Source organism: Amblyraja radiata, chromosome 34 (genome assembly GCF_010909765.2).
Source record: "Amblyraja radiata isolate CabotCenter1 chromosome 34, sAmbRad1.1.pri, whole genome shotgun sequence".
NCBI lineage: Eukaryota > Metazoa > Chordata > Chondrichthyes > Rajiformes > Rajidae > Amblyraja > Amblyraja radiata.
In genome coordinates, this window is record NC_045989.1 from 3058682 (window position 1) to 3081515 (window position 22834).

Consider the following 22834-nt stretch of genomic DNA (forward strand, 5'->3'; position numbering starts at 1 on the left):
CTAGTCCTCTCAACATAAATGATGATATTGCATTTGCCTTCCTTATTACTGATTCAACTTGCAAATTAACCTTTTGTGTACCCTGCACCAGTACTCCCAGGTCCCTTTACACCTCTGACTACTGATTTCTCTCCCCATTTAGAAAATAGTCTATGCCTTTATTTCTACTACCAAAATGCATGACTCTACACTTTGCTACCATCCGCCACTTACTTTTCTGGCCACTCTCCCAACCTGTCCAAGTCCTTCTGCAGAGATCCTGCTTTCTCTGCACCACCTTCCCCTCCACCTATCTTTGTATCATCCTCAAACATGGACACAAAACCTTCAATCCTCTCGTCCAATTAATTGATATACAACGTGAAGAGTAGCGGCCCCAGCACCGACCCTTGTGGAACACCACTTGTCACTGGCAGCCACCTAGAAAAAGCCCCCTTTATTCCCACTCTTTGCCTTCTGCCATCCAGCCAACCTGCTATCACTGCTAGTATCTTCCCTCTAATACCTCTCATCTTTCTTAGCAACCTCATGTCACCAAAGGCCTTCTGAAAATCCAAGTAAACAACATCCACCAACTCTCCTTTGTCTATCCTGCTATTAACTTCAAACTTCCGTGTCCCTTTGAATGAAGAAAGGAATTGCAATTGCTGGTATATACCGAAGAGAGACACAAAATGCTGGGGTAACTCAGCGGGTCAGGCAGCACATCTGGTGTAAAAGGATGGGCAACGTTTTGGGTCAGGACTCTTCTTCGGACTCAACCCAGTCTGAAAAAGGGTCCCAACCCGAAATGTCACCTATTCTTTTTCTCCAGAGATGCGGCCTAACCCGCTGAATTATCCCAGCATTTTGTGTCCATCTTCCCTTTGGGTGAATGTAGAAGCCATTGCCTGGAGCCTCTCCTCCTTGCACTGTGTGCAGAGGCAGTGTGCCTTTAAGGCACGGTGCATAGAAAACTCAGCCCACTGTATTCAACTGAATTGTACACATTTGGAAATATCGAGGCACTGTTTCTGTAAATCATTCTGGGTGTAAAACAACCTACTCTTACTTTAAATGTTTATTGGGAACACTGTGGCTCATTTAGGGGACCTACAAAATGCAATGACTGCATCTTGCAGCAACAAGAGGTGAAATCCATTTTCTATCAAAACACCATTCACCTTGCAAACAGTCCTAATTCATCTGTTGTACAGTGCTTCATGCATTATAGCCAATTCACCCTCATAGGATTCACAAATCACCACACACATTTGACATGTGGAATAAAATTTGCTCTCATGGAATTTATATGAAAAAGAACATAAATAAATCAATACAAAATGTTTCTAGATGCATGTGCAGATGATGTGGCTTTGTGTTACAGACATGGCCTGTTCTTTAGTAACATAACCTCCTTTAACATAAGGGTTGCCAGTACACATGTTGCCTTCTCTGGGTAGTTGATGTTTCCAATGTTGCCGTCCTGACACGCTCATCATTGGTAACGCGGTACGTCCATTTGGGTGTTCCCGGAAACACCGGGAGTGTTCTTGGCGACTGGAGCCAGGCCCTCCAGTAGGCCCGGCTCATCCACCCTGGACCTGCACTATAGCGAGAGGTGGCGTCAGGGAGCAAGAGGGGTCGTCAGAGAGTGAAGGGGCCCTTCGGAGAGTGAGGGGGGCCACTGAGAATGAAGGGGGGACCTGGCAAGGGGAGGAGTGGGGAGCGATGGCAGGCTGTAGATGGGACTGTTCAGTGAACCTTTGTAGCTTTGTCAGTACCAAAACGTGGTGGCACTTGTGTACTGCCTAGGTGAGGTCTGTTACATGTTTTTACTGGGTTGTATGCACTGTACATGTGACAAGACGGTCGCAGTGATTACCATCTGCCTCCCACCATTATTGTGTTCATTTTTAAGCAGCAAGTAAGAATGTCTTAGTTCCGTTGTGGGTAGATGCAACAATTAAACACTCAAGTCATGACTCTCTGAATGAAAGGGGTAGGTCACTCAGACCCTACTGTCCGCCCCACTATTCAATAAGATCATGGCTGACCTTTTAACTCAGTACCAACTTTCTTGCAACAACCCTTTACAGCTTGCTCTGCCATAACACATGTTTCCATAACACAAATTAGTGATAACATGAGTGTAGAATTAGGAAACACCATTTTCATTAGGCAGGCTGAATTGGTTATAACGAGATTTTGATCAGGAGCGAGAGAATCACTTAAACGTTACTTCGGAAATTGACAAGCAGAAATAAAAGCTTAATTGGAATGAAACAAAATGGAGGGTGAAGATTCTGTTTCCCTGCAACCTCCCTGCTGTACTTGGAGACCATAGATGGACACAAAATGCTGGAGTAACTCAGCGGGACAGGCAGCATCTCTGGAGAGAAGAAATGGGTGACATTTCGGGTCGAGACTGAAGGGTCTCAACCCGAAACATCGCCCATTCCTTTTCTCCAGAGATGCTGTCTGTCCTGCTGAGTTACTCCAGCATTTTGTGTCTATCTTCAGTATAAGCCAGCAGTTCCCTCCTACACGTAGGTATAATGGTATAAGAACACAACTAACACTTTAACCATAGGTGGCCATTAAATCTGACAAACAATCGCTTCTATCACATAATTGTCTATAACACGCAACTATTGTGATACAGCGGAACTACTTTTCAGCTTTATAGACACTAGGTGCAGGAGTAGGCTATTTGGCACTTCGAGCCAGCACCACCATTCAATGTCTGATTCTAAAGATAGACACAAAGTGCTGGAGTAACTCAGCTGATCGGGCAGCAGCTCTGGAGAAAAAGGGTGGGTGATGTTTCAGTTCGGGTCCCTCCTTCAGATCGGCAGATTTTTAGGTTTATTATTGTCCCTTATGCTGAGCTACAATGAAAAGCTTAGTTATTCCAAGTTCGGCACGGACTTGTAGGGCCGAGATGGCCTGTTTCCGTGCTGTAATTGTTATATGGTTATTCATGCTTTGCAATCAAACCAGATAAGACGATACATAAATACAATCAAGCCAAACTCGTACAATAAGTCGAGAGAAGGGGAAAGCACAGAGTTGCAGGATAGAGTTCATAGCAGACCAATTACAGAGATAGAGTCCAATGTACACTATGAAAAAGAACGAGGAGAATCAGACAGAATGTAGGAACAAAAATCTGCCGATCTGAAGGAGGGACCCGAACCGAGACATCACCCATCCTTTTTCCTCCAGAGCTGCTGCCCGATCCGCTGAGTTACTCCAGCACTTTAGAATCAGACAGTACCCTAGTTTATGGATGGACCGTTCCGAAGCCTGACTACAAACGGGAAGAAGCTATTCCTGAGTCTCGTGGTGTGCAAACTTTTGTAGCTTCTGCCTGATGAGGGCGGGGAGGAAAAGGAATGGCCGTCTTTGATTATGCTGCCCCTTTTCCAAAGCAGCTTGAAGTGTAGATGCAGGCAATGGCGGGTTGTCTGGCCTATGTCATGAACTGTGCTGCATCTACAGCTCTCTGCCATTTCTTGCAGTCTCAGGCCGAGCTGTTCCCAAACCAACCCGACAATCTGCTTTCTATGGTGGATCTGTAGAGTTTTTGCAAGAGTCATTGGAGACAAGCCTGTATCTCTTCATTCCCTTAATACTTCAATATTTATTCATCTTTTTTTTAGTTTAATTTTAGTTTCAGAGATACAGCAGGGAAACAGGCCCTTCGGCCCACCGTGTCCACACTGACCAGCGATCCACGCACATTAACACTACCATATAACCATATAACCATATAACAATTACAGCACGGAAACAGGCCATCTCGGCCCTACAAGTCCGTGCCGAACAACTTTTTTCCCTTAGTCCCACCTGCCTGCACTCATACCATAACCCTCCATTCCCTTCTCATCCATATGCCTATCCAATTTATTTTTAAATGATACCAACCAACCTGCCGCCACCACTTCCACTGGAAGCTCATTCCACACCGCTACCACTCTCTGAGTAAAGAAGTTCCCCCTCATGTTACCCCTAAACTTCTGTCCCTTAATTCTGAAGTCACGCACTAGCGATAATTTTATCTTTATTAACCTTCAAACCCATTCGTCTTTGGAGTGTGGGAGGAAACAAAAGATCTCTGAGAAAACTCATGCCGGTCACGTGGAGAACATACAAACTTCGTACAGACAGCGCCCGTAGTCAGCATTGAGCCTGGGTCTCTGGGGCTGTAAGGCTGCAACTCTACCGCTGCGCCACCACGCCACCTCTGTCTTAAATATATTCTATGATTGAACTTCCACTGCCCTCTTAGGTAGTGACTTTCAAAAATGTAGCAAATACATGTCTTTGTGTTTCTGTTCTAAATGTCCTGAGTTCGAAGCTGTGACCGCGAGCAGAAGAAACATCAGCTGCCATCTGTAAGAATATTGCACATTTCGACAAGATCATCTTTCAATTTTCTATACACAAGAGAATGCGGACCTAGTTTGCTAAATCTCCCTCGGTCTGACAAACCCATCAACCCAGAAATCAAACCGGTGAAGCAGAACTGGAGTTCCTCGCATGTTTATGAAGTCTGGGGATTAGACACAACACTTCAAATATAGTATGACCAGAGAATCTCTGCTCATGTACCCAAGTCATCTTGCAATAAAGGTTAACATATTCTTTGCTGCCTGACTCACTGAAATTCTCCCCAGCAGTTTGTTTTTTGCTCAAGATTTTTGAACTGCAGTCACTTGTAGTGATTTGAGTACGAGGACATCCAGGTCCCTCTGGACACCAACTTTGATCAGTCTCTCACCATTAATAGAACACTATGCCGGTCTAATATTTGTGTTTTGTAGTTTTGTCTACACACCATGACTAGAAACATAGAAACATAGAAAATAGGTGGAGGAGGAGGCCATTCGGCCCTTCGAGCCAGCACTGCCATTCATTGTGATCATGGCTGATCATCCCCTATCAATAACCCGTGCCTGCCTTCTCCCCATATCCCTTGATTCCACTAGCCCCTAGAGCTCTATCTAACTCTCCCTTAAATCCATCCAGTGATTTGGCCTCCACTGCCCTCTGTGGCAGGGAATTCCATAAACTCACAACTCTCTGGGTGAAAACGTTTTTTCTCACCTCAGTCTTAAATGACCTCCCATTTATTCTAAGACTGTGGCCCCTTGTTCTGGACTCGCTTAACATTGGGAACATTTTTCCTGCATCTAGCTTGACCAGTCCTTTTATAATTTTATATGTTTCTATAAGATCCCCCTCATCCTTCCAGTGAATACAAGCCTAGTCTTTTCAATCTTTCCTCATATGACAGTCCCGCCATCCCAGGGATCAATCTCGTGAACCTGCGCTGCACTGCCTGAATCACAAGGATCTCCTTCCTCAAATTAGGAGACCAAAACTGTACACAATACTCCAGATGTGGTCTCACCAGAGCCCTATACAACTGCAGAAGAACTAGATCTAGTAACATCACACCCAGTCCAGACGTGACCAACAAATATATTAACTCTTGTGCTTCTGCCATCAGGCTATTAAACACTATAAATTTAAATAAGCTACTGTTGTACTCTACAACTCCAAATAAACTCCAAACTAAACACTATAACTCCAAATAAGCTCTGAACTGCATAGACTTGGGGGCTTTGGTTTTGTCTTTTTGCACTATTATTGTTTGTTTGTTTGTTTTATGTGTGCGTCTGTCTGTCTGTCTGTCTGTCTGTCTGTCTGTCTGTCTGTCTGTCTGTCTGTCTGTCTGTCTAGCGTTAGTGTGCGGGGATCGCCGGTTGGTGCGGGCTCGGTGGGCCGAATAACCTATTTCCGCGGTGTATCTCTAAACTCTGCAGAAGCACCTTATTGGCAGTAAAGTGGTTGGTTACCCTTGGGAAAGCTGCTCGTAATATGTTCTATTGAAATGCAGCATAATTTCTCTCTACCGTGAGGTAGTGTTCCATTGTGTTCGGCCCGCCTTGAATGTTTGGCTTGCAGTTTAGCATCATTAGCAGTAATCATTCATTTCCATTAGGTGGGTCAATAACAAATCTGTTTAAGCGAATAAGAGGCAGCAGGGAATTGCAATGTGATAATCGCTCATGATTGCATTTTCCCACAGGTGAAGTGGGCAAATCGCTGATGCATAAAAACATAAACCAGTTCGGAAAGTTAATCAGTGGCTGCTTCTTAACACAGGAGACCACGAGTTGTAAGATCAATGTTAGATTAGATTTTGTATTGAGAATACCTGAAATAACTAGGGAGTATCAGGTAACTAAAGGCTAATTACCACACTTAATGATAATGTTACAGAAGCAGGCATCATTTCCATTGGGGCCATTACAACTTCACTATTTTTTCAGCAACTGGTTGCTCATCATTTTAACTCCCCTTCCGGTACCAGCCTTCTGTTCCTTGGCCTCCTCCATTGCCTTAGTGAAGTTACCGGATCTCCCGGCTGCTAATCATTTCAGTTAAGTTTATTATTGACACGTGTACCGAGATCCAGTGAAGAGCTTTTTGTTGCGTGCTACCCAGCCGGCAAAAGGACTATCCGTGATAACAATCAAGCCGTCCACAGTGTACAGATACAGGATTTTAACGTCCCTCCCATGCCCTCACTGAACCTTAAGCCCCTGTCCCACTTACATGTCCTTGGCACGCTAATTACGCGACCTCGTGGTCGCGTTGAGGCGCGACGGTTCCGCGAAGGTCGCGCGCGATTTCATGCGCCCGCACAGCTGTCTGGAGCACGTGATGTCATTTGAAGATGGACACAAAATGCCGGAGTAACTCAGCAGGACCGGCAGCATCTCTGGAGAGAAGCAATAGGTGACGTTTCGGGTCGAGACTCTTCTTCAGTCTGAAAGAAGGGTCTTGACCCGAAACGTCACCCATTCCTTCTCTTCAGAGATGCTACCTGTCCCGCTGAGTTGCTCCAACATTTTGTGTCTATCTTCAATTTTCGTGGCCCCGCTCTGGGAGTAGAAGTGGGGGCGGATCCGGACTGCAACGGCCATGAGCCCCAGGCTGAGTTCAGCGATCGTTTGCCTGCTTCTGCTGCTGTTGGAGGTGAGACGTTGCGTCGCACCAGGGTCTTGGGCCTGTCCCACTTTGGCCGTCAGTTACGCGACAGGCCGGTGGCGCGCAAAGATTTTGTTCGCTACAAAAATTTCGGAGCCCCGCGCGATACTGCGCACAACTACATACCCCTCCACGCTTCTCAGTGGGACCGGCCCCACGCGGCCACATGATGCCCGTGCGCCTCAACGCGACGACGAGGTCACGTAATTTGCGTGCCAAGGACACGTAAGTGGTACAGACCCTTTAGGCCTTGTACTCCTCCATTGACAGAATGAGGCCACACGCAAACTGAAGGAACAGCACCTCGTGGGGGAAGGTGAGCAGCCGGAAGTAGTTGTGCATGTTGGCCAAATGACGTGGATATGAAGAGGAAGGTTCTGCAACGTGAGTATGGAGAACAAGGCAGGAGGCTGAAGAGCGGGACTTCTAGGGTGGTTATTTCTGGGTTGGCTCCAGTACCTTGTGCGAGTGAGCATAGGAACAGGGAGATAGGGGAGCTGAATGTGTGGCTGAGGGGCTGGTGCAGGGGGCAGGGATTTAGATTTCTAGATCACTGGAATCTCTTCTGGGGCAGGGGTGACCTGTACAAAAGGGACGGGTTGCACCTTAATTGGAGGGGGTCCAACATTCTGGCTGGCAGCTTTGCTAGTGCTACACAGGTGGGTTGAAACTAAATAGTGGGGGGTGGAGTCAACAACGTGGGAACTTGTGCGTGCAGTTAACGGGAAAGAAAATGTAGGAAAGGTCACGTTTAAACTAACAGGGCAGGGGGTGGGAACTAATGCAAGGAGACAGAGGGTCATAAAAGGACAGAAGCAAAAGGTAGAAGGGAGATAAGAAAAACAAACCTGAAAGCTTTGTGCCTTAATGCGAGGAGCATTCGAAATAATTAGAATTAGATTAGATTCCTTTATTGTCATTCAGACCTTTCGGTCTGTTGCCTGCAGTCATACACAGAATCAATAATAACAAACATACAATAAACACAAATTAAACATCCACCACAGTGAGTTCACCAAGCACATCCTCACTGTGATGGAGGCAAAGTCTTAGTCTCCGTCTCTTCCCTCCTTGTTCTCCCTCTGCGCTGAGGCGATCGATCCAGGCCGAAGATGCCGCCCTCCAGTCCAGCGGACCTCCGTGGTGATGTCGCCGCCGCCGAAAGCCGGAACGCCGTCTCCGCTCCGAGACGGCCCGCCACAGCATCAGCTCCAGGCCGCCGCCCTCGCTCCAGGCCACTGCCCCAGCTCCGGGTCCCGCAGTCTCCGCTCCGAGACGGCCCGCCACAGCATCAGCTCCAGGCCGCCGCCCTCGCTCCAGGCCGCTGCCCCAGCTCCGGGTCCCGCAGTCTCAGCTCCGAGCCCCGCTGCATCAACTCCAGGCCGCCGCCGAAAGCCAGAAAGCCGCACCAGCAAGTCGGGCCACCGCTGCCTTAGCCCCGAAGACGGCCAACCTCTCGTTGGTAAGTCCTGGCTGGCTCTGCCTCCAGAGCCTCGGGGTCGGTCGCAGGTTGGAGGCCGCCAGCTCCGCCATTAGGCCTCAGCGCAGACGGAGGCAGAGAAGGGGGATATGACACGAAAAAGTCGCATTCCCCCGAAGGAAGAGACAGAGAACATGTTTCACCCCCCCCCCCTCTAATACAACCCAACAAACTAAAACCCAACCAAAACAAGACATAAAAAACAACAGAAAAAAGTAAAGACAGACGGACTGCAGGCGAGCCGCAGCTGTTAACAGCGCCGCCACTTCCGGAATGGGTGAATGAATTGAATGCTCAGTTAGTAGTTAAGGGACATGATATGGTTGGAATTACGGAGACATGGCTCCAGGGTGACCAAGGCTGGGAGCTAAACATGCAGGGGTATTCGATATTCAGGAAGGATAGACAGAAAGGAAGAGGAGGTGGGGTGGCATTGGAGGTTAAAGAGGAGAATAATGCAATAGCAAGGAGAGACATTAGCTTGGATGCTGTAGAATCGGTATGGGTAGAACTGCGAAATAACCAAGGGATGAAAACGCTTGTTGGAGTTGTATACAGACCACCAAACAGCAGTAGGGAGGTTGGGGATAACAAGTTAGTGATCTTGTTGTGCAAGGCCCCTTGGGCAACTGTGACCATAATATGGTGGAACTCTGCATTGGATGGAGAGTGACATGGTTAATTCAGAGACTTGGGTCCTGACTTCAAGAAAGGAGACTTTGAAGTTATGAGACTGGAATTGGCTCAGATAGACTGTCAAATTATACTTAAAGCAAATTAATGCTGGTTTATATTTATATTCTGCAAATTGACCGTAGTGTATAGAGGATGAATGAGAAAGTGGGATAACATGTGAGAATGGTTGATCCTTGATTGAAACATAGAAAATAGGTGCAGGAGTAGGCCATTCAGCCCTTCGAGCCTGCACCACCATTCAATATGATCATGGCTGATCATCCAACTCAGTATCCTGTACCTGGCTTCTCTCCATACCCCCTGATCCCTTTAGCCACAAGGGCACATCTAACTCACTCTTAAATATAGCCAATGAACTGGCCTCAACTACCTTCTGTGGCAGAGAATTCCAGAGATTCACCACTCTCTGTGTGAAAAATGTTTTCCTCATCTCGGTCCTAAAAGATTTCCCCCTTATCCTTAAACTGTGACCCCTTGTTCTGGACTTCCTCAACATCGGTAACAATCTTCCTGCATCTAGCCTGTCCAACCCCTTCAGAATTTTGTAAGTTTCTATAGGATCCCCCCTCAATCTTCTAAATTCTGGCGTGTATAAGCCGAGTCTATCCAGGTCTTCATATGAAAGTCCTGCCATCCCAGTAATCAGTCTGGTGAACCTTCTCTGTACTCCCTCTATGGCAAGAATGTCCTTCCTCAGATTAGGAGAGCAAAACTGTACGCAATACTCCAGGTGTGGTCTCACCAAGTAGATACCACTGCAGTAGAACCTCCCTGCTCCTATACTCAAATTGATAGGAGTGGACTTGATGGGCCGCTGGGACTGTTTCAATGATGTATCTCTAATCTAAACCAAGGTTCAGTGGAAAGTTCAATGAGATCAGGACTTGGTGAGTTGGTTGGTCATCATCAGCAAATTCTAACTCATCAACTTCAACAAAACCCCCAGTAACATTGGAACAAAGGGTAAACATTGGGCTTGGAGGGAATCAGGCATGTTACAGGACAACCAGGCTTTGGAAGGGCCCCAACCGCAAACGTCACCTATCCACGTTCTCCAGAGATGCTGCCTGACCCGCTGAGTTACTCCAGCACTCTGTGTCTTTTTTGTAAACCAGCGCATGTGTGTTTGAACCAGACGTTCCTTCTATTTAGATGAAAACAAATGAAGCAGATGAGTTCTATGGTCATGTCCAATATTCTTTTCACATGTTTTTCAATTAGTTTTCTGCAGTTCCCAGGTTCGTCGCATGTCCTGGGATTGGCTGCAGTGCCCAGGTCAGCACGCGTGCCCCGGGACTGGCTGCAGCGCCCAGGTTGCCTGCGTGCCACGGGACGAGCTGCAGTTCCCAGATCAGCTCGCGTCCCCGGGACTGGCCGCAGTTCCCATGTCGTGAAAACGAATTGAAAAAAAATGCGCCTGCGGGCCGGATGATTTCGGGTTACGGGCCGGATGCGGCCCGTGAGCCGTAGTTTGCCGACCCCTACTCTACTGTTTAATGCGGGAGTTTCATAAAGTCCAGACAGTAGAGATTAAAATGTATTCCTGCCTCTTGAGGCATCCATTGCCATTAAAGAGTGGTGCAGCTTACAATAACAGCAGAGCAAATCCAGACAATGGGAAAATGCGTCATTAAACTTAAATATCCAAACATTTCTGCCCAAGTCTGCAGCAACAACTGTCTACAGTTGGAAGGGACATCAGTGAAATGCATTGAATAGCAAGATTTGTCACAATAAGGCTTCACCATTTCAGTCTATAAACCCCTAATGTGGTCATGTTTGCCAATCATTCTCTCTGACATGGAGTATTAACCTATTATTGTGTGTACTTATCGAGCTGTGACCTTTTAGCTTAGTTTAGTTTAGAGATACAGCATGGAATCGGGCCTTTTGGCCCACCGAGTCCGCACCGATCAATGATTTGGATGACAACAAGATTAGCAAGTTTGCTGATGATACAAAAGTTAGTGGTTTTGCAGATAGTGAAGATGGTTGTGAACGATTGCAGCAGGATCTGGATCGATTGGCCAGGTGGACTGAGGAATGGTTGATGGAATTTAATACAGAGAAGTGTGGGGTGTTGCATTTTGGGATGTCGAACAAGGGCAGGACCTACACAGTAAATGGTTGGCCTCTGGGTAGTGTTGTAGAGCAGAGGGATCTAGGAGTACAGGTGAATGGTTCCTTGAAGGTCGAGTCGCAGGTAGATAGGGTGGTCAAAAAGGCTTTCGGCACTTTGGCCTTCATCAGTCAGAGTATTCAGTATAGAAGTTGGGAGGTCATGTTGCATTTGTATAAGATGTTGGTGAGACCGCATTTAGGATATTGTGTTCAGTTCTGGGCACCATGTTATAGGAAAGTTATTGTCAAGCTTGCAAGGGTTCAGAAAAGATTTACGAGGATGTTGCCAGGATTAGAGGGTGTGAGCTAGGGAGTTGAGTAGGCTGGGTCTCTATTCTGTGGAGCACAGGAGGATGAGGGGTGATCTCATAGAGGTGTATAAGATCATGAGAGGAATAGATCGGGTAGATGCACCGTCTTTTGCCCCAAGTAGGGGAATCGAGGACCAGAAGACATAGGTTCAAGGTGAAGGGGAAAAGATTTAATAGGAATCGGAGGGTTAACTTTTTCACACAAAGGGTGGTGGGTGTATGGAACAAGCTGCCCGAGGAGGTAGTTGAGGCTGGGACTATCCCATCGTTTAAGACAGTACATGGATAGGACAGATTTGGAGGCATATGGGCCAAGCGCAGGCAGGTGGGACTAGTGTAGCTGGGACATTGTTGGCTGGTGTGGGCAAGTTGGGCCGAAGGGCCTGTTTCCACACTGTATCACTCTATGACCAGCGATCCACGCACACTAACACAACCCTACACCTTAGGGCCAATTTTATATTTATACCAAGCTAATTAACCTACAAACCTGCTCATCTGTATAGTGTGGGACGAAACTGAAGATCTCAGAGAAGACCAACGCAGGTCACAGGGAGAACGTACAAACTCCGCACCTGTAGTCAGGATCGAACCCGGATCTCTGGTGCTGTAAGGCAGTAACTCTACTGCTACACCATCGTACCGCCCTGAAGGATCAAATGCTGGAACGTTGGACACAGTCAGGTAGCTTTTCTTTGATTGGAACAAACGTAATGGGCTGCATTGCCGTTCTTCATGCCATTAGTTGAGAAGGAAAGGGAGATCTGCCATGATTGATGGCGGAGTAGACTTGATGGGCCGAATGGCCTAATTCTGCTTCTATGACTTCCCTACGATTCTCTGACTGGTGGCAAGCAATTTCCATGCTGGGATAAGTCAAGTTCTATTGAATCATATCGTATTGTGTTTGGAATGCAGTAATGCACAGCAGGAGATTAACGCACATGCTCGCATTTGTCACCAAGCCTCTCCTCCGCCTCTCCCAAGGCAGATGGAATATTTGCAGGGACCTCATCTCGCAGTTTCAATAACATCCATTTTTAAATAATCGAGCTGTCGATACATGTGCAGGATAATCGAGCATTCGAGGAAGTAAACATCAATACCAAAGTTAACCAGTGATGAAGTATCTGTTATGCCAATCAAGCATCACACTACAGTATTGGAGAAAACATCAAGTGTGTTATTCATCCTTAGCTTCCTCCATAAATGTGCGGATGCGAAATCAAGTGCTGCTTTAGGTTCACTGCACGGTGGCGCAGTGGTAGAAATGCTGCCTTACAGCACTTGCAGCGCCAGAGACCCAGGTTCGATCCCGACTACGGGTGCTGTCTGTATGGAGTTTGTACATTCTCCCCGTGACCACGTGGGTTTTCTGCAAGATCTTTGGCTTCCTCCCACACTCCAAAGACATACAAGACATGTCTGTAGGTTAATTGGCTTTGGTAAAGTTGTAAATGATCCCTAGTGTGTATGAGAGTGCTAGTGTGCAGGGTGATCGCTGGTTGGCACGGATTCGGTGGGCCGAAGGGCTGGTTTCCATGATGTATCACACGATCCCATACTACACACACGAGGGACTATTTCCATTTACACCAAGCCAATTAACCTCCAAACCTGTACATCAACAGAGTGTGGGAGGAAAACGAATATCTCGGAGAAAACGCAGGTCATGGGGAGAACGTTCAAACTCCGTACAGATAACAACTCGGGTCTCTGGTGCCGCAAGGCAGCAGCTCTACCGTGCGGCCAGAGGGGCAACATTTTCTCTCAGAGGATGGTGGGTGTACGGAACGAGCTGCCAGAGGAGGTCGTCGAGGCAGGTTCTATAATGATATTTAAAAGACCCGTGGAAAGGAAAGGTTGAGAGGGATATAGGCCAAACGCAGGCCTATATCCGAGGGGCATCTTGGGGCATCTAGTCGGCATGGACGAGTTGGGCCGAAGGGCCTGTTTCAGTGCTGTTTGACTCCACAGATCTAAGTAAACCCTGAGTTGACAATGAATAGCAGGACAAGAGATTAAATAAACCAAAATGAAAGTATGAGAGGTGACTTGTGCCAGCGGAGAACAAAATGTGGTGAAACAATCACTCAAAGAAGTAGCAGGAACCCAAGGAGATACTTGACTGGGTTGCAGAGAGAATAGACAACATGAAAATGTTCCCTGTACTGTTGCTTAAAACCTTTTCCCCACCCACTGGTGTCAAATACATTATCCAGTGGTGTCATCGATATACTGTCTGTGGTGTTGACCATGTACACTTCCTTCAATGGAATGAACATTGCTGGCACGATACAATGTGCTGGTGCCACTGTGTCAAATACCTCGCTGCACTGATGTGGGAAGAATATAAACAAATGTTTTTAATTAAAGAAAGAGATAGGGTAATTACTTGATTAGGAAGCGTGTCAGGGGTTATGAGGAGAATGGGGTTGAGAGGGTAAGATAGATCAGCCATGATTGAATGGCGGAGTAGACTTGATGGGTCGAATGGCCTATTCTGCTCCTAGAACTTATGAACTTATTACAAGCCAGTTCATTTCACATTAATGGCAGGGAAAGTTCTGGCTTCTTTCATTCTTGATGACATTGCTAGATAATGAGATAAAGAGCTAACACGCACAAGATGCTAACATGGATTCCTGCAAGGAAGATTCTGTTTGGCACATCCAAGAGTTTGTTAAGGTGACAGACTTGAACAAAGTGAGATGTGGCGTGCATGGAGTCTTTGATAAGATTGCACCAGGAAATAATGAAGGGGTCATGGAATTGAGTAAATAATAGTGCAGCACGGTGGTGCAGCGGTAGAGTTGCTGCCTTACACTGCTTACATCTCCAAACACCCAGGTTCGATCCCGACTACGGGTGCTGTCTTTACGGAGTTTTACGTTCTCCCCGTGACCGCAAGGGTTTTCTCCGAGATCTTCGGTTTCCTCCCACAATCCAAAGACGTACAAGACATACAAATCTGTAGGTTAATTGGCTCTGGTAAAGTTGTAAATGATCCCTAGTGTGTATGAGAGTGCTAGTGTGCAGGGTGATCGCTGGTTGGCACAGACTCGGTGGGCCGAAGGGATGGTTTCCACGATGTATCTTTCAAGTGAAGTCTAAAGTCTGTTACATTAGCAAAGCCATGGATTTTACATCCCTGTGAGGGCATTGGGAGCTTGGTTTTCCATCTCATCTAAAGGCTGCAATTATCTGCGATGCCGCTCACTGGAGACCCATTCAGTGCGCGCCACATCTCACTTCACACCTTCCCCACCAGAAAGAGCACAACGCACACTGGCAGCGCACTGCAGGTGTGCAGGTGGAGCCCAACCACCAAAGAGGATGGGACATCCTGCTAAAGTCATTATTCAGTCAGCAACCACCAGCCTGAGGAAACCTCATCACAAAAATCGACAGTCACATTTCAAAGAAAGCAATGACAAGGACGGACAGGTTTGTAGGTTAATTGGCTTGGTATAAATGTAAAATTGTCCCTGTTATGTGTTAGTGTGCCGGGATCGCAGGCCAGCACAGACTCGGCGGGACGAAGGGCCTGCTTCCACACTGTATCTCTAAACTAAACTGAATGAAACTAAACATTCTACATAATCGTGCAAACCCCATAAACAGCACTAGACGTGCGTCAGAATAATGCTGCCGAGGATCGTCAGAAACTTCCCAGGAATATATTTTCCTGGAGGTTTTCCGTCATTCATAGGTTCATAAGACATAGGAGCAGAATTAGGCCATTTGGCCCATGGAGTCTGCCATGCAATCATGGCTAATCTATTTTTCCCTCTCATCCACATTCTCCTGCCTTCTCCCCATAACCTTTACTAATCAAGAATCTGTCAAACTCCGCTGTAATTATATTCTCACCTCAGGAAATTGTTGAAATTTGCGAATATATCACATGTCAAATGCACATTATAGTGACATTAAATGGCAGATAATATATTACTGATATCGTTTGTGTGAGGTTAGTTTCACGATGCAAAACATGAACTGAGCAAGCCTTGACTACAGATGCAGACTTTAATCAGGAGGCTTGCTTCTGTGCTACAGAGTGGATGCATGCTGTTAGGTTTCTTTTAGAACCTAGAACATGGAACAGTACAGCCCAGGAACAGGCCATTCGGAGGTTGCAGGTGGTTCCCGGAGGTTGCAGGTGGTTGCCGGAGGTTACAGGTAGTGGAAGTAGGTAGGGAGACTGACAAAAAGCCTCCGGCAACCTCCGGGAACCGCACGGAAACCTTGGGTGGGACGCAAAGTCTCCAGAGGTTTCCGTTCAGGTTTCCTAAGTGGGACAGGGGCATTACTGTAATGGGGTGACCAGAACTCCACACACTACTCCAACTTCTGTAACAGTATGCATCCTCACCAATTTTCGAAGATCATCCCTGCACATCAGTGTGAAAGTTACAATTCCCATCATTGTTAAAGCCCTGTCCCACGGTACGAGTTCATTCCAAGAGTTCTCCTGAGTTTGCCCTGATTCGAACTCGGAGATTTACGGTAATGGCCGCTTGTCGGTACTCGGGGCTCTCGTGGACATTTTTCAACATGTTGAAAAATCTTCACGAGTCTTCCCGAGCTTACCTGCCGTTAGCGTTACGAGCCGCTTAGAGACGTCCCCGAACTCCGACGTATCCGCTACGTTGTTCATTCTCCGTGCTTACCATGAGTTTGATTTTTTTTTTAACTCGGGAGAGCTCTTGAATGAACTTGCATCATGGGACAGGGCCATCATCCTCCAACCTCATCTACTAAATCAATTGTTCAAGATGTGGACTCTTATATCTCGGTGAGACCAAACGTAGACTGGCGATCGTTTCGCTGAACACCTTCGCTCAGTCTCCTGGGCCTACCTGATCTCCCGGTTGCCAAACACTTTAGTTCCCCTTCTCATTCCCACATTGACATTTCTGTCCTCGGTCTCCTCCATTGTCAGAGTGAGGATAAATGCAAATTGGAGGAACTGCATCTCATATTTCTCTTGGGCAGCTTACAGCCCATTGGTATGAATATAGATTCTCTAACTTCAAGTAACCCTGGCATTCCCTGACATAACCCAACCCAAGTTGCACCAGCTTCTCGTTTTCACCCAACAAACAGTTAACAATGGCCTGTTTCCTTTATAATTGTTACTTTTTTGCATATCTTTCTTCCATTGGTCTTTATCTCTCTACATCATCGTCTATATCTCTCGACCAGGAACGTCACCCATTCCTTCTCTCCAGAGAGCTGCCTGTTCCGCTGAGTTACTCCACCCTTTTGTGTCTATCTTCAGTGTTACCCTCAGGCTCCTTTGTGTAAAGGCGGTACGGTGGCATAGCGGTAGAGATGCTGCCTTACAGCGCAAACAGCGCTAGAGACCCAGGTTTGATCCTGACTACGGGTGCTGTCTGTGCAGAGTTTGTACATTCTCCCCGTGACCTGCGTGGGTTTTCTCCGAGAACTTCGGTTTCCTCCCACACTGCAAAGGCATACTGGTTTGTAGGTTAATTTGATTAGTAGAAATGTATATTGTCCCTTGTGTGTGTCGGATAGCGTTAGTGTGTGGGAATCGTTGGTCGGTGCAGACTTGGTGGGCTGAAGGGCCTGTTTCATCGCTGTATCTCGAAACTAAACTAAACTAAACTAAACTATTTAATGTCAACTAATACAAGTTATGAAATGTCCACACTTGCTAATCAATAACAATGGTGAGAATGGATAGTGGAGTGAATGATTGAAGGCAGTTTGGATAAGGAGGCAGAGTAAACAATTGTATGGTAAAGATTTGCATATTCCCATTTAGGAAGTACAGTTTATGTAGAACATCACATGGACCTTGATGAGGGTCGGTTCAAGGGCGATACCAGGACCAAGTGATTTAACACATTGAAAGGAACTGCAGATGCTGGTTTACACTGAAGATAGAAACAAAATGCTGGTGTAACTCAGGGGGACAGGCAACATCACTGGAGAGAAGGAATGGGTGACGTTTCAGGTCCAGACCCTTCGGGTTGTTTCCTCATTCAAAACTCTTTCATTAATGGATAATCATCTTCACGATGCCTCATCACTTTTCGTTTTGCGTGAGTGTAAGATTAAGAAGTGACTTTTTGAACTTGTGGCAGAAAGAAATGTGGAATCACATCAAACTGAGAACTGAATGGAGTCTCCCCAAACTCCCCAAACTCCCCAAACTCCCCAAACTCCCCAAACTCCCCAAACTCCCCAAACATTCTGAGCTGATTCGGACACTTCATCCCCAATAGAAGAGAGAAGCTACAAAAGCCAACTAATCTCAAGTGCAGAGCACATCTGTGATTGCAGTCAAGGTATCTGTGGCTGTTTGCAGGACTGACACTTTGCTGACTAATGGCCAAGTCAAAGGTCCGTCATACACATGTAAACCTTTCAAAACCCACTCTGATATCACCACTGACATGGTGTGTCAAGGAAAATCTGTATTAATCTGGAAAATGCCAGACACATCATTATACCCTGGCAGAGTCGACACATTCAAATGAATAGTTCAATAAATAAATTAAGATAGCGCCCACAGGAATATTGTAGAATATTAAGCCGGGCATTAACACTGCCAGAGGTGATGGTTCATAATTACCGTAGACTCCGTGGCTGGATTTAAAGAAGCACGTGCTTCCCTTTGAGCAGAAAAGGAGGGGAGAAGGAACAAAAGGTCTTCAGAAACAGCAAAATAATTTTCTTTTGCATTTCCTTTGAAAACACAAAAACGCAAAGCGCAAAACTCAAAGTGCTGGAGGAACTCAACGGGTCAGGCAGCATCTGTGGAGGAACTCAACGGGTCAGGCAGCATCTGTGGAGGAAATGGATAGGCGACGTTTAGGGCCAGGATATTTCTTCAGATTGATTGTAGTGGGAGGGAGAAAGCGGGAAAAGAGAAGTGGGTGGTCAGAGGATGGTGGATCTGTGGAATTCTTTCCCACAGAAGGCAATGGAGGCCAAGTCAATGGATATTTTTAAGGCGGAGATAGATAGATTCTAGATTAGTACAGGTGTCTGGGGAGGAGGAGAATGGGGTTAGGAGGGAGATATAGATCAGCCATGATTGAATGGTGGTGGGTTAGATGGGCCAAATGGCCTAATTCTGCTCCTATCACATGACATGAAGTGGGGGTTGTGTCAAAGCCTGGCGAGTGATATGTTTAAGAAAGAACTGCAGATGCTGGTAAAATCGAAGGTAGACACAAAATGCTGGAGAAACTCAGCGGGTGAGCAGCACCTTTGGAGAGAAGGAATTGGCGACGTTTCGGGTCGAGACCCTTCTTCAGACTGATGACAGAAGAGGGGGTAGGACAAAGAAAGTGGGCGGAGAGAGTGGGAACAGTGGGAACAGTGGGAGGACTGCGAAGGGGGAGGGGAAGGATAGAGAGAGAACAAGGGCTACCTGAAGTTACAGAAGTCAACGTTCATACCACTGGGGTGTAAACTATCCAAGCGAAATATGAGGACCATCACTTGGACCATCTCCGACATCTCCCTACCGTTTCTAGATCTCACCGTATCCATCACAGGAAACAGACCATTGACCGACCTACTATAAACCTGCTGACTCCCACAGCTATCTTGACTGCACTTCTTCCCACCCTTTCAAAGACTCTATCCCCTACTCCCAATTCCTCTGTCTACACCGCATCTGCACCCAGGACGAGGTTTTCCACACCAGGGCATTGGAGCTGTCCTCATTCTTTAGGGAATGGGGTTCCCCTCTTCCATTATAGATGAGGCTCTCACTCGGGTCTCTTCGATATCCCGCAGCTACGCTCTTACTACCCCTCCCCCCTGTCGTAACAAGGACAGAGTCCCCCTTGTCCTCACCTTCCACCCCATCAGCCGTCGCATACAACATATAATCCTCCGACATTTTCACTACCTCCAAAGGGATCCCACTACTGGCCTCATCTTCCCATCTCCACCCCTTTCTGCAGTCCACAGAGGCCGTTCCCTCCGCAACTCCCTGGTCAACTCGTCCCTTCCCACCCAAACCACCCCTTCCCCGGGTACTTTCCCCTGCAACCGCAGGAGATGTAACACCTGTCACTTTACTACCCCCCTTAACTCCATCCAAGGACCCCGACAGTCTTTCCAGGTGAAGCAGAGATCCACCTGCACCTCCTCCAACCTCATCTACTGTATCCGCTGTTCCAGGTGTCAACTTCTCCACATCGGCGAGACCAAGCGCAGGCTCGGCGATCGCTTCACTGAACACCTCCGCTCAGTCCGTCTTAACCTAGCTGATCTCTCTGTGGCCCATTCCCAATCTGACCTTTCTGTCCTGGGCCTCCTCCATTGTCAGAATGAGGCCCAGCGCAAATTGGAGGAACAGCACCTCATATTTCGCTTGGGAAGTTTACACCCCAGCGGTATAAACGTTGACTTCTCTAACTTCAGGTAGCTCTTCCTCTCTCTCTCCCCTTCCCCTTCCCAGTCCTCCCACTGTTCCCACTGTCTCCGCCCACCTTCTTTCTTAGTCCTTCCCCCTCCCCTGACATCAGTCTGAAGAAGGCTCTCGACCCGAAACGTCGCCAATTCCTTTTCTCCATAGATGCTGCCTGACCCGCTGAGTTTCTCCAGCATTTTGGATGCAGGTGAGGGTGGGTTCGATTGGCAGATGGATGGATAAATAAATAACTAAGGTTGGAGCTGAAAAGGAGATAATGGGGTAATTACGTTCCCAGTCACTGCTTTTGTGTAACCTGTTCAACCATTAGGCAAAGTCCCTCTTTCATCTGTTCATATAACCATAATTATAATGTAGAACAGCATGGGCAATTTCTGGGCATTCAGTAACTTGAAGCTCCATTAGTTTTGAGAGACAGCAGTCCATGTATCATTGCAAAACAATGTTTACAATTGGCCTTATGCAAAATGTTGATAAGTGTATGCTTCAAGACTCCAAGCAAAAGTATATTCCTAAAGGGATTTATTTTGCCACAGAATAAGACTATTTTTGAAAGTGTTTCCTATCTCCTTTCAAATCCCATTCTTCCTTTAGAATATCCACTGCTATTGTGAAGCAAGTTTCTTCTTTGTCCAATAAACAGCTCCTCACAAACATTCCTCAGTGAGTGCAACAAACATACTGCCGGAGTAACTCTGTGGGCCGAGCAGCATCTAATGGGGGAAAGGAATAGTCAATGTTCATAAGTTCATAAGTGATAGGAGCAGAATTAGGCCTATCGGCCCATGAAGTTCACTCCGCCTTTGAATCATGGCTGATCTATCTCTCCCTCCTAACCACATTCTCCTGCCTTCTCCCCCTAACTCCTGATTCCCATGCCAATCAAGAATCTATTTTTCCCTGCCTTAAAAATATTCATTGACTTGGCCTCCACAGCCTTTTGCGGCAATGAATTCCACACATTCACCACCCTCTGACTAAAGAAATTCCTCCACATCTCCTTCCTAAACGTACATCCTTTACTCTGTGGCTATGACCTCTGGTCCTAGACTCTCCCATTGCTGGAAACAACCTCTCCACATCCACTCTATCCTAGCCTTTCACTATTCGGTAAGTTTCAATGAGGACCCCCTTATCCTTCTAAACTCCAGTGAGTACAGGCCCAGTGCCGTCAAACGCTCATCATATGTTAACCCACGTATTCCTGGGATCATTCTTGTAAACCTTCTCTGGACCCTCTCCAGTGGCAGCACATCCTTCTTCAGATATGGGGCCCTAAATTGCTCGCATTACTCCAAATGTGGTCTGGCCAGCACCTTATAGAGCCTCAGTGTTACATCCCTGTTTTGGCTTAAGACTCTCTCCATCACTATCATCTCTGCCTCCACCACCACACATGACAGTGTGTTCCAAGCACCAACCACCCTCCATGTAAAAACAGTTGCCCAGTATATCTCTCTTAAACTTTACCCCACTCACCACAAAGCTATGCCTTCTAGCCTTTGACATTTCCATTGTGCGGAAAAGACTCTGACTGTCTACCCTAACAATGCTTCTCTTAATCTTATACATAGTCGTAGAGTCATACAGCATGGAAACAGGCACCTCAGCATGACTCCATCATGCCAACAAAGATGCCCGACCTAATCTAGTCCCATTTGGCTCATATCCCTCTGAACCTTTCCGATCCATGAACTATTCCAAGTACTTCTATCAGCCTAGATGTTCCAGAGAAAATAATCCAACTTGTCCAATCTGTCCTTATAGCGAATACCCTCTAATCCAGGCATTATTTTGGTCAGCCAGTACCTTGCCTGCCTCAGTGAGTGTGGAGAACTACAAACAGGTTTAAGGTGAATTTGGGATCATCATCTGAAACACTGCCTATTCAAAGAAGCCATTACAGAAGCTACCTAAATAGTGTCAGAGGTGACGTTTCGGGTTGGGACCCTTCTTCATATTGACCTGAAATGTTGCCTATCCATGTTCTCCACAGATGCTGCTTGGCTCACTCGGTTACTCCAGCACTTTGTATTTTTTTCTGCAATTCCTTGTTCTTAACTAGCGTTAAAGGTGGAGTACACCACGTTGTTTGGGGCAGGTCAGGGGGAAGGGTGAATGTGAGGAGGTGGGAAATGGGGCCAAAGAGAGGTAGAGATGGAAAATATAAATAGCGAGAGAAGTGAGAAGCAGAAAGAAGTTCACAAAGATCTAGAGAACTGGGTGCAGGTAGATGAAGAGAGGAAGGTGGCAATCCAAGAAAGAAAGAGAGAGATGTACGAAACACTGACATGAAAGAGTGGCGAATGAGTGGGATATAGAGAAGACTATTAAAGAAAGAGTGAGGAACATGAGACAGATCGAGGAAAACCCCTGTCCCAAGGTACGAGTTCATTCCAAGGGTCCTCCCGAGTTTGCCCTGATTTGAACTCGGAGATTTACGGTAATGGCCACTCGTCGGTACTCGGGGCTCTCGTGGTCATTTTTCATCATGTAAAAAAATCTTCATGAGTCTTCCCGAGTACCTGCCGTTAGCGCTAAGAGACGTCCCCGAGCTCCGACTTACCCGCCACGTTCATTCTCCGTGCTTACCACGAGTTTGATTTTTTTAATGCTCGGGAGAGCCGTTGGAATGAACTCGCAACGTGGGACAGGGCTAGAAGAGGGGTTTGCACAAAGACTCAATGAGGCAGGAAAATATCAGCATCAAAGTACAAGCTGCTGGAAAATGAGTCCTCCAGCATCTTCTGTTCAGCT

The 22834-nt window shown here is 46.8% G+C and overlaps 1 protein-coding gene across 1 annotated transcript in view; it reads right to left on the reverse strand.

Annotated features, from left to right (window-relative positions):
* The window catches only part of ntrk3 (neurotrophic receptor tyrosine kinase 3), a 999514-nt gene that overhangs the window by 781243 nt on the left and 195437 nt on the right, over positions 1-22834 (reverse strand). The window lies entirely within an intron of this gene.